At 41.3% G+C, this 12511-nt stretch overlaps 1 protein-coding gene across 1 annotated transcript in view; it reads right to left on the reverse strand.

Moving 5' to 3' along the window:
* The window catches only part of Serpinb7 (serpin family B member 7), a 52133-nt gene extending 41667 nt beyond the window's left edge, over positions 1-10466 (reverse strand). Inside the window, exon 1 of the mRNA XM_078029913.1 lies at positions 10325-10466. The gene's annotated coding sequence lies outside the window, so the exon portion shown is untranslated. The remainder of the gene's footprint in view (positions 1-10324) is intronic.
* Between the last annotated feature and the right edge of the window lie 2045 nt (positions 10467-12511).

Here is a 12511-nt window from a genome sequence, read left to right on the forward strand (position 1 = left end):
ACCCAGGGTTCCGTGCATGCAAGGCCGGCACTCTACCAACTGAGCTATATCCCCAGCCCCTCCTTATTCTACTTTCTACTTATTTCATAGTCTAGCAGCTCCCTAGAGAACAGGTTCTTGGAAGGATAATCTTCAGCCTAACTGGAGGGAATTTAATATGGGAAGGGAGGAAAGTGGAGGAAAGAAGATGGCTTTAGTAGTGAAACAAGTGTTCGCAGTGTTCAGGTGAGGGATTTTGTAGAGAACACTGAGATTTGGGGACTCAAGTCTGAGGTGCTTGCCAGCAGTTCACAGAGTTGGACTATGGCTGTGAAACTCAGAAGAGCATGCTGAGGTGGTCACGTGAATTGGGTCCCAAAGGCCCTGAGAACAGCCTAGATCACCTATAGAGAGAGGAGAGGGCTCAGCACTGAGCACAGAGGCAGCCAGACATTTGGAGTTGGACAAGGGAATATGGATCTACCACAGGAGACTCAAAGAAGAATCCAGGAAATGAGGAAACCTGGGGACTGTGCTTTCCCTAAGTTTCAGAAAAGAAAGGCTGGGCATAAGATGGAGTGACCAGCCATGCTCTGGGGAGGCTGCTGCTGAAGGACTGGTAACAGAAACAGAGATGTCAATGAGTTTGACATCATAGAAGTAAGTGATGAGCTTCACACCACAATTTTGCTACAATGGTGTTATGTTGGTACCATTTTGTAGAAGGTGAAAGGTTGGTGAAAGTTGAAGATGGGAAGAAAACAGGTGTTGAGCCACTGCTTCTAAAGCTTGGCTGCAATGCAGAGCACAGAGACGGTGCTGCCTGGCACCGTGCAGGGTGAAGGGCTCCATGCTGGGTGTCTGACATAGGCAGCTCTGGAGCACGATCAAAGGTCAACAGGTAGAGTTCACTCAGAAGAGGGAGGTGGAAGATGGATGAGAAAGTGTCCAACAAGAGTTAGATATTTTTTCTAGTCATTTATATTTCCTCTTTCTTCTGATTTTCCACAGGGAAATTAGTACTTAGTTTATTAATTTGCACTAAATCTTTACAAAGTTAAGGGTAGTGAAAATTTATTTGTCAGAAATAAATTCTTCAATGTGTGGTTTGCCTTTTAATTTTTCTGGCTATAATTTTTATATGAATACTATTTAAAATTGTGGGCAGCTCAAAATATGATTTCTTCCATAACTCTTACCTTTTAAAAACTCCTCCCCTGCTTTGTGATCTGAAGCCTAATTACTCATCTCTCTGATAGTTTATTTTGCTTTCTTGCACATTGTCATTCTTTGGTATAAGGGGAATATGTATATTTAATAATAATAATCACAATGATAGATATCCATTCACCACAAGATAAATTTTACCTAAATCACAGTCTACGTCTGAGCTCCAAATGTTCCATTCATCAGTCCATTCATTTGCTCGTAGGCTTAATAACTAAAGTATTCAATATTTGATAGGCTCATAACTTTCAAAATATTTTGACTATTTTTATTCTAATTTTTCCCCAGAAGTTTTAAAATTCTTTCAAGAAAAACATCTCATTATGAAAAAAGGATAAGATTATTACTCCCTATGCTTTTAAAAATACATTGAGTGTCATGTTTCTTAAGGAGAAGAGACTATACTCGCTCTGGAACCGCCCATCCTGAAAGGTTAGGAAGCAGTTTCCTGGGGACATTTCACTCAGAAGCCTGGGAGGAGAGGGAGCAGCCATAAAGGATGTGGAAATAGATGGGGAGCAGAAATCTGATGTCCTTTGAGAAAGGGACTAACCATTTAGTCACTCAATGTTTACTTGACTATGAATCAGTCAGAAGCATATTTGTCTTTGAAGCCCCTACACATGGAGAACCTGGGGAAGGGGTGCAGACAGGTGGAGACACAGTGGCTTCCTGCGTTACCAAGCTGACCCCATCATCCCACCTACTCTGCCTGGGCAAACAAAGCTGCAAGTAGTTGAGAAAAATTCTCCCAAGTGTAACATATTGGTCATGCCTTGCAAGAATCCATCTCTTGCAGGAATTTATTTGTTACCCCCTGAAAGCTGGGTAAGTTTCACTCTAGGGCCTGTCTTGTATTTAGCTTATGCCATGTAAATGGCATGCCCAGTTTCTGTTTTCATAACTTGGGAAATACAGCACAATTACAATTGTATTGTAACGCAATTCTTTATAGTGACCCACTTAGTAACACAGGTCAAACTTGTTCTTTCCTGCGTTCCTTAGCCTGGAACATGTTCCCAAGTCATGGAATTCTCAAAGCAGAGTATGGTGGGATGTTAGGATTTAAAACAAAACTTAGTCCTTCACTTAGTAAAATAATGTAATGGTACATATTCCAAAGACATAATTTTAATCAAAGAAAAATAACTACAATATTCTTTGCCCAGTGGCCAGTAATTTCTGCTTTGCTAAATTCAAATTGAAAGCCTCAGAAAAAGTCATCTATGTTATAGCTCCTTAGCTCTTATACTCCTTCTCTGTGTTCCTATTGTTTAAAGTGCTTTTCACAAATGCTTTATATTCCTTCACATCAATTACTTAAGTGTTGGTCTAGTAGTCATCCTTTAGATCAAATATCTGATGAATTTGAACACTACCAAATATAACTCCTGGCCATGAGTTTATCAGGATTAGTTTTAAATAAAAGAAATTCATTTTTAGATCTTGGATTAGTTTTAAATAAAAGAAATCCATTTTTAGATCTTCTCATAAATTTAAAGGATATTACTTGCTGATTTTTTAAGTATTAAAATATTTAGACTAGCTTAAATATGAAATCATTTTAGATGGAGATTTTTAAAATATTCAACTAGTAACAACAAAAACATAATAGAACAATTTATTATTGTGGCAAAATTACTTTCTGGAAGTTGTAGTTAATTGGTTTCATTTGTTAGTATACCATTTATGCTTATTCAAAAAAAAAAAAAGTGGCAGGGGCTGGGGATGTGGCTCAAGCAATAGCGTGCTTGCCTGGCATGCGTGCGGCCCGGGTTCAATCCTCAGCACCACATACAAACAAAGATGTTGTGTCTGCCGAAAGCTAAAAACTAAATAGAAATTAAAATTCTCTCTCTCTCTCTCTCTCTCAAAAAAAAGTGGCAGGAAAATTTGAAATGCAAAGCTGCAACATAGAGATACTCATTTTCAAAAATATTCTGAAATAACTCAGAAAAGTCATGCGCACATTTTGATAATGAAAGGCAGAGCCCGTGGAATATTAGAGAAGGTGCCCAGACTCTGGAGCAGGATTTTCTTCCATCTTCCTGGTCTAACCCCAATCCCTTCAAGTCCCAAGGTGACGGGATATGTTTAACACCAGACTAAATGGCAGAAATTTCCTTCTTTTCTTGATGAATCTAAAAAATAGGAAGATGGCCAAACCTCAAAATAATCTCATCTACATCCTAATCCACAACTCTCTGCTGTTTTTATGGGTGCAAGGGTAACTAAGAAATGACAATAAAACCATAATGTATTGCCGAACACAGCAAGATATGTCATTACGTTGAATGATTCTTATCCCTGTAAACATTTGTGCATGAAAAGGCAAAGATTTAAAAACCCGATCATAATCACCTATTTTTAAAAGCAATTGTTTCAAAGCACTTTGCTGCAGAGAAACTGAAGGCTCAAAATCACAGAACAAGTGAGTCTCAAATGTGAGGACATAACTCAGGCCCACCGCCCACAGGTGTTTCTACTGAGGCAGATGCAAGTCTGTCGAAGCTCAGGCCATGGCCTGGCAGTCTCCTGGTTGGCTCATCCTGTTCACTTTGTGTTCCAAATATCCACCCCTCTTTGCTTCTGACTCTCACTACAGATCTCACCCACTCTCATGCCTCCCAAGCAGTACACTGAGGACTCTCCCATCTAACCCTCCTGGGACTCCTATACGCAAGGCCTGCTGAACACTTCACATTAAAACATGCATTTGGAATGTTCCTCCCAAACCTGCTCTTCCTCTCCATCCTTCCCCATCTCAGGAAATGGCCCTTCCCTCACCCAGTTTTTCAAGTGTGAAATCTGAGTGACCTTTAACACTCCTCCATCCTCAGGCAATCCAGTGACAAGTGCTTCTGATTCCTCCTGCACAGTGCAGGTCAGGGCTGTCCCCTCCCCACCATTCTTCCTGACAGACCTTTGTTTGAGCCACTAAATCTTTCACCTGGACTCCTGCAATAGGCGTCTCACTGGCCTCACTCTGTGTCCCTTCTCTGATGTCACCGACAGTGATGCTTTCAAACCTAACGTGGATCCCCTCAGTCCCCTTTTGAGACTCCTTCCCTTTCCTGTGTTCTTGATCTTTCCCACTGTCAGCCTCTTCTCAAAACCTATCCTCCTCACTCCTGTAGTGGGTTGAATTATTTCCCCTCAAAAGATAAGTCCAACACCTGTGAATGTGACTGTATTCGGAAATAGGATCTTTGCAGATTTAATTAAGGATCTTGAGTTGAGATCATCTCAAAACATCCAAGTGGGACCTACATGCAATAACGGATTGGTCCCTCAGAAGAAAACATGTGGTTTCAGACACAGACACAGGGGAGCAGGCACGTAAGGACAGAGGCAGAGACTACATGACATGTCAGCCATCAATCATGTCTGCAGTCAACAGAGACTAGAAGAGACAACAAATCCAGCAAGTGCTTCAGAGGGCCCTCAGAAGGAGTGTTGGGCTTCGCAATGCTCATCCCCTTCACCCACAGTATATAGAGCATATTAGACATGTGTTGCTTTAAGCCATCAACTTGGCCCTAAGAAAGAAATGTGCTCCCTGAGCTTCCATTATATGGGTTTCTTGGTTTTTCTAAAGGACCAAGCTCTTTTCCTTCCCAGAGACTTCTCACAGCAATGAAACCTGGAATTGTGACATAAATGTCAGGCCCCTGCTCCTAGCTCAGAAGCCCTCCCTCCCAGCACTTAGAAGAGTGCAACCTTATAAAACAGTGTATTTGCTGGATGCTCAGACCCAGTCTAGACTCTGAGCTCCACCAGGATGATACACATGTTCCCTGGGTCACTACAGCATTCTTTATCCTAGCACAGATTAGCCACTGAAACCAGTTCTCCCATAAATGAAATCACAGAGACAAAAAGAGACTGAATGGTGTGTCCTTTCATTGGTGAGAATCTCAGACCCAGAATAGCGAAGTGTCTTGTTCCATGTTGAGTTAGCTGAAGCCGATAAACGGTTATATTTTAACTTCAGAATAAATATTCTAATAGGTAAATGTACAATTATTCAATTAAAACAGTATAAAAATCAAAATGAAATTCCATGATGGAGAAATTACACTTCCTCGGTTGACATTGGTCTGCTGGGAAATCAAAGCTAATTGCACACACCAACTGCTTCCAGAACTGGCTGAGACAGCTGGAAGATACCGTTCAAAATCATGCCAGGAATATAAGGCAAATTGAACCCTGGGCACAGGCAGCTTGCCGTGAAACTAAGTTCCTTAACATACATAATCTCCCAATTCCTTTCAGCCCAAATGCATAGCCAAGAGGTCCTGGTGTCTCCTAGCACCTAAAACACAACCATCTCAATAGGAGTTTGTTTTAGTGGAACATCTCAGGAGAGTTTTGAATCAGCACACAAAGGCTATGTGGCCAGAGATTAGAGAATAATATCTCTATTTTATTTCAGAGGGAAAAAATTCATGAACTTTTTGGCATTATACATGAAATCAAAGAATATCAACTACAGTAGAATTTATTTTAATAAATTCACCCATTCAAATCTCTTCATCTGGAGGCCTTTCTCCCTGCCTTCATTCGGTAGATTCATTCAACCGCTCATTGGTTGAGTGTCTGTTCAGCCCTGGCCTAGGAGGTACTGAGCCTGCTTGCCCATAACGTGGGGATACTAGGGATAATAATGATCCAGTTCCCGCCCTACCTGGGCACACATCTGCTAAGGGAGACAAATTTCGAGCAGTTACAAGGTAGCATGAGAGTTACCAGAAGGGAAGTTGTTTGAACAACACTTAAAGTTGTTGGGCACCAGAGGGATCAGGAACTGCTTCCCTCAGAAACATGGACCTGACAGGTAAGTGGGAACTGGCCCAGCCTGGCGGGGCAGGAAGGGAGCAGGAGCTGTTCATGTTGGTGCAGGGGAAGGAGAGAGGGAGCCACTGGCCAGATAGAAAAGACAGAGCAGGAGGGACAGAAAGAAGAAGAAGAGAAACTAGGTAAAGAATAAAATAAAACAAGATTTCAAAAATTCAGTTGTGGAAGAAGAAAACGCATGTGGGCTCAGAGAAGCCCAAGTGCTCTCTGGTGAGCTCCTGCCTCTGCCAGGATGAAAGTGGGCATCGCTTCCCCAGCCTTCACTTCATAGGCAAGAACCAGTAATGCCCACGTGGTCTGGAACACTGTCTTTCACCCTGCAGTGTGTGTGTCTGTGTGTGGGTGTGTGTGTGTGGGTGAGAGAGAAAGAGAAGATAGAGACAGAGACACAGAGAGAGAAGCCAGGTCCCATGAGAACATGGCACTGAGACAGTCACACACCGGGCGTGAAGAAATGCTCATTAAAATACAAGGACAACACACCCTCTTGATGAAGATGCTTGTAGTTGGGGGAGTAGGTTAGGGATGAACACGCACACAGGAAGTGATCTCTTGGAAACTAAAACTTGCCCGAAAAGCAAGCTGAGAGTTTGAACGTGAAGGGGAGCTCCTCTGTGATTGGCTTAGCATGGTGCCCAGCGCTTACGGCTGAATGAAAGATGAAGGGATCATGGGGGATCTTACAGAGCATGTCTTGGCAGGAACTCCTGAGAGTGGAGGCCTGCAAGCTTTTACTACAGGAGACCAAGTAATAAATATTGGACTTGGTGGGTTATATTTGGCCACCTGTTACAACTCAAGTTTTCAATAATAACATGAAAGCGAATGTAGAAAGCAAGGAAACAAATAAGACACGGCTGTATTCCATTAAAACTTTATTTATGAAATCAAATGTCAAGATAGGTTTGGACAGAAAGCCAGAGTTTGCCAGTCCTGCCCAAAATCCCTGCAGGAGTGAGGGTTCTTGGGAGGAAAACAGAACCAGGCCTGCCTACCTTAGATAATTATAGATGCCTCAAATCTCAAGGAACCTCTTCCAGTAACTCAAGTGTGGAGGCAATAGTTTCACTTGTCTCCACCCTAATTTCTACCTGGATTGAGTGGAGACCCAGACCACTGTGCCAGGGAACAATTAATGTGCATGGCTTTAAAAGGACTTTACCAAGACACCAGGCCAGGCTCCTGGGTCCAGGCAGAGGGCTCACTCCTCCCCCTGCTGGGTCCTGCGGGAGGGTCTGGGAATAGGCTCCTCACTGTGCTGTACATCCCATGCACAGGAATGACAAGTCACTATACCACTACAGGAAGTCCATTCCAAACCAGTTTGCACAAACCTCTCACACACCCACATGGTGTAATGGTTTTATGGAACCTGGTGCACAGTAGACTGCAGGATTTGGGACTGAAACAAGTAACAACATGTGGAAGGAAAAGTATTTCTGCCTTTTGTTTGTATCTCCTAAGGCATGTTCTTGTTACATAACTGTGTGCATCCTACTTTTAAACTCAAAAGTTGGTTCATGTATTAACCCTAAATCTATCATTATCCTTCAGTATCCATGGAGAAGCACTTCCCACAGGCACCAAAATCTGAGGATGCACAGGCCCCTTCTATAAAACAGTATAGCATTTGCACATAACCTTACACATTCTCCTTTGTATTTGGAATCTCTAGATTGCTTCTAATATCTAATGCAACATAAATGCTATGCAAATAGTTACTATATAGTACTATTTAGAGAATAAGGACAAGAAAAAAATGTCACTACGTGTTTTCAGCACAGATTTTTTCCCCTAGTACTAGGGGTTGAAACCCAGAGTGCTCTACCACTAAGCCACATTCCCAGTCCTTATTTTTTATTTTGAGACAGAATCTCACCAAATTGCCCAGTATGGCTTTGATCTTGTGATCCTCGAACCAGACAAAATTTTTTTCTTTAAATATTTTTGATCCCCAGTCAGTTGAATCCACAGATGTGAGAGCTGAGGATACAGAGGGCTGACTTATAGTAATAACATAAATGTTATTAGTACTTGTTTTCACTGTTCATGATAGATATCAACATATTAGTTAATGACTCAATGTAATGGCCTCATACAGAACTTGGTTCTTTTCATTCGTAAAGTGGTTTAATTCTTGCTGATAGTCAAACAGTTATTTTTAAAGTTCTTCAAGATACAATTGATTAAATGTAGCTACCCTCACTAGCTCCTCCATAAGAGGAAATTAGGGCTGTTCTCACTTTTCTAGTTTTTGCCCCTCTTTATGCCACCTTCAACGCCCAAATTTTTCTTGACTTCTCACAGGAAAAGAACATTTGAAAAGAAGGAAGAAATGAGACAAAAAGAAAGCATTCCTTATTTCAGAAGAAATAGGACAATAAACTCATCAAAGTTTCTGATGATGGTCCGAATTAAATGCTTCTAAAAATTAAAAAATTCTAAAACTTCTAACACCTCAGTTCACTTAAGCACCGCTGGGCAACAAGAAAGTGTTAAGACACCGTCCTTGCCCCTGCCCCCAGGAGTACCCCCATGATCTAGAAGTGAGTTTGAAAAGTAGACCACAGCGTGAGGACTGTGATGGTAGAAATATTTGTGAAGTCCTGTGGGAGCTGAACAAGGTGGCAGAATAATGATATTATAAGTCCATCTTATAATGCAGGAGGAAGGAGAGGAGTGGGAAGGCTAGAGGGAGGACCAGGTGGAGGGATGACCAGTGTTATTCCTGACCAGCATGTCTTACTCCTTCAAGGAAAATCTAGGGGCTATGGGACTTGTACCCATCCAAGATCACTCAGGAAGCTTTAATCTCTTTACCAGTATTCTAGTTAACATACTCGTGGCAACACAACCACATGCAGAGAGGAAAATAGAATCCCAAATTTATTTTAATTGTTTAATTTATTTATTCCCAAAGAATAAATTAGGAAATCTGTATTTATTTTGAAACAAACTCAAACCCAAACCCAGCCTTCACTTACTAAATATGAATGAAACTGCTCAGTCACCCTGATGTGAAATTTACTGCTTCCTGTTTCTACTGCTTATCAATTTCTAAAAGCACTCTTCAGATGGAAGACTTTACATTTCTTCTCAAGAAAAACTTCCAGAATAGTTGTACAAAACCTCTATAGAGAAATCAGTGGGATTTTATTTATCTCTCATATAAATGTGAATGTCTCTACTCAACGTTAGCATGAAAATTCTGTCACAGAATTTAGGTCAATATCTTCCAGATACAATTATAATTAAATGTGAGATTTCCTGCTGCTAACATATTTGTTCTAACCACCACAAATGTTAGAGCCTAACAAATATAAATAGTGCTTTTTCTCCCTATGAGCAGCTCCCTTCAGTTGATTTTTATTGTGTATAAAAATACTAGCAAAGATGTGAAAGCTACAAATCACTGTCAGAGAATATAACCACAGTCAGTACAGAAATTTTCCAGAGCTCAACTGAACCCGCCCGCTGTGTTTTCTGGAGGACTCCTGGCCCTGAATAAGTCCATCAAATTCTCCAAAATGCCTGTTATTAACTACTAAAATAGAAGATAAAATCCAAATCTCTCACTATTATTTAAGTTGTTAAACTTCATTGACAAAGAGTAAAATATAATTAACAAGGAGTGTCCAACAACTAGCTGAAATTTGGAAGAATTATCATTATTGTACTGTAATTTCTAGACCTGGGATTGGTGTGCAACTGTCACCCAGGTTTTGAATCATTTGCTTAAAAAAAACAAAGAAGCAGAAAGACTAGCTCACAAATCATCATTCATTCGTTCACACATAGTTTTTCAATTTTGCTGTGACTCCCAGAGATAGAAAATCCAGGCACTGATATTTGGATACTAAATATATTCCTTGTGCAGGCTATTTTATCAACTTCAGGATCTGTACAGCTTTTTGCTGATGACATGAAGAATAGCCAATTTTCCTGTATTGGCCAATGAGATTGACATCCCCATCCACTGTCTCTCTAACCCTAAAGATCACTCCACAACAACCCTGTAGGAGCTAGATATTAGATAGGGGGCTGAAGATGGATTTAAGGGAGAGCATGAGGCTGTCATTCACCAAGCAGTGGCATGTGACTGCCAGGAGTGTAGCTGATAGAAGTGAAGCTGCTACTTTGGCAGAAGGTGAAGCCCCACAACAGGCAGAGCCTTGAGCACCAGGCGCTGCTCATCTCTCTAGGGAGTCTGAGCATACTCAGAAGCCTGGAATAACCCAGGGTGTGTAAGAATGCCACTCACCTCCTGCACTGCTGGGCTCCAGCTCCTCCTGCCTCCTTCCTCCTCAGACTCTTACTCCTCCCAGGACTCTTGTGCCAAGGCTAGGAAAGATTCCCCAGGCTTCCCATTGGCTCATCTCCCAAGGGAGAGGTTGGCAACAAGAACAGCAGCAGGCTACAGAGAACCAAGTCCCTCCTCCCTCCCAGATGCACTAAGAAGAAACTCATGTTCATGGAAGGGACGCCAAGGAGGGGCGCCATGGGCTCTTCTGTTCTGCTCAGCAGGAAGCTCAGAGCAGTGCCACAGTGTCATTCTACCTATCCTCCCTCTGATCATGAGGAAATAACCCAGCGAACCAGAGAAGCAAAGCATCTAAAGACTCTCCATATGCATCCCCACCTAGACTGTGTGTACCTGGCCATGGGCAGGGTGCAGGTTAAGAGTCAGGGACAAGAGCCGAAGAGCAGAACATGGGGATAGGATGGACAAGGAGCAAGCCACAGCCAGGAGAGGACGAGCACCAGGTACAGAACTCAGACAGCCTGGTCCTCCCCCCACCCAGGACTAAGGTTGGATGCTGGGTTTTACCCACTTCAGGGCAGTCTTATCTAAACTACAAATGGTGTCCTTGGAAAATGAAGTGACTCAAGTCCCTGACCTTATGATAAACTTTACCAATAACAGGTGGCAATGTGCAGCTCAGGGGAAATGCTGAGCCCACCTACACAGAGAAACCAGAGATTCTGAGCCAAGCCTCAGGGTGCTTTAGATGTCAGCATGTGGTGCCCTGCTAAAAACTTTGGAGTCACAAAACCTGGGTTCAAATTCCAATTTTCCCCCTTGTGCCTATGGGATCTTCCGCAAGCTGTTTCACCTCTGTCCTGCTTTGCTTGTTTGAAAGATGGGGAGAATTTCGGTAACTTTATGGTTGAGATGATTATAATTAACATGTAAAGCAGTGAGTATACAGTAATCACGTCATGAATGTAGCTATTACTATAATAATAGGTTGAGATTGTCCTGGAAAATCCAGGATGTGTGTGCACTCCACCCATGATATCCCTCTATCTATATATTACCTATTGCTCAAGGGCCACCTCAAGTCACAATTTCCATCACCTTCCATATTACCACAAGCTCACATTGATTTATGACTTGATAATAGACCTTGATCATGTGCTTTTACTCAATTTTCCACTTGTTAATATATAATTTTATACTGTCCCTCATTAGTTCCTTCAACAAAATTTTTTCCTGAGCACAGAAACAAGCTGTGCTATTTTTAAAAATCCCCATGGTACTGAACATACCATAACAGGTACAAAGTTCAGGTTAGACAGGTGGAATTAGTTCTCCACAGTAGGATGATCTATTTAACAATCAAGTATCACACATCTCAAACTAGCTAGAAGGGAGACTTTTGGATGTTCTCACCACAAAGAAATGATGAATATTTAAGGCCACAGACATGCTAATTATCTTGATTTGATCATTATGCAATATATACATTATAATGACATATATATGAATATATTCATATATTATAAGTATATATTTGACAGATATTATGAGTCAAAAACTTCTCTGTAAGATTAAATTTCTTCACAATAAAACAAGTTTTAAACATTAAGAATGTGAATACTTTAAATAAATAATAGTTTGAATCATTCTGAGTTTGTACTATGAGACAGATATTGTTCTAGAGGGACTTGTGAATAAAGAAGCCAAATCCCCTACAATCTGATTCCTTTAAAAGATTTGGGATACATCGAATAAATAAAGAAACAGAGCTATGAAATTCAAGCCCAAATAAACATCATGTAGAAATTTAATAGAGATTTGTAGTGCCGGCTCAAAGTTGGCCATGAACGAGTTTAACAGGACGATTGAAGATTTACAAAGTCAACACCATGCCATCTGCCACACCTTTCTCTCCTTACCAATCAAGTCTGCCACCTAGTGATGGGACAGTAAGCTGCCATCCATAGCTCAAAAACCTTCCTGTGGATTTTAACCTGACAGCACGTATGAGTTCCATAGCGTTACCTTTTTAAACAAAAATGTCAAATACTTTCTACTGCCATCAAGTAAAGTCCAAGTTTCTATATTTGGAATCCAAGTGAGTACACAGGCTGGTCTGTCTACCAAGTGCAAAGAGATGAGAACTCTGGAGTGGCAGACCGATTACAGTATTAACTCCTTGGACAA

Source organism: Ictidomys tridecemlineatus, chromosome 13 (genome assembly GCF_052094955.1).
Source record: "Ictidomys tridecemlineatus isolate mIctTri1 chromosome 13, mIctTri1.hap1, whole genome shotgun sequence".
In the NCBI taxonomy this organism is placed as follows: domain Eukaryota; kingdom Metazoa; phylum Chordata; class Mammalia; order Rodentia; family Sciuridae; genus Ictidomys; species Ictidomys tridecemlineatus.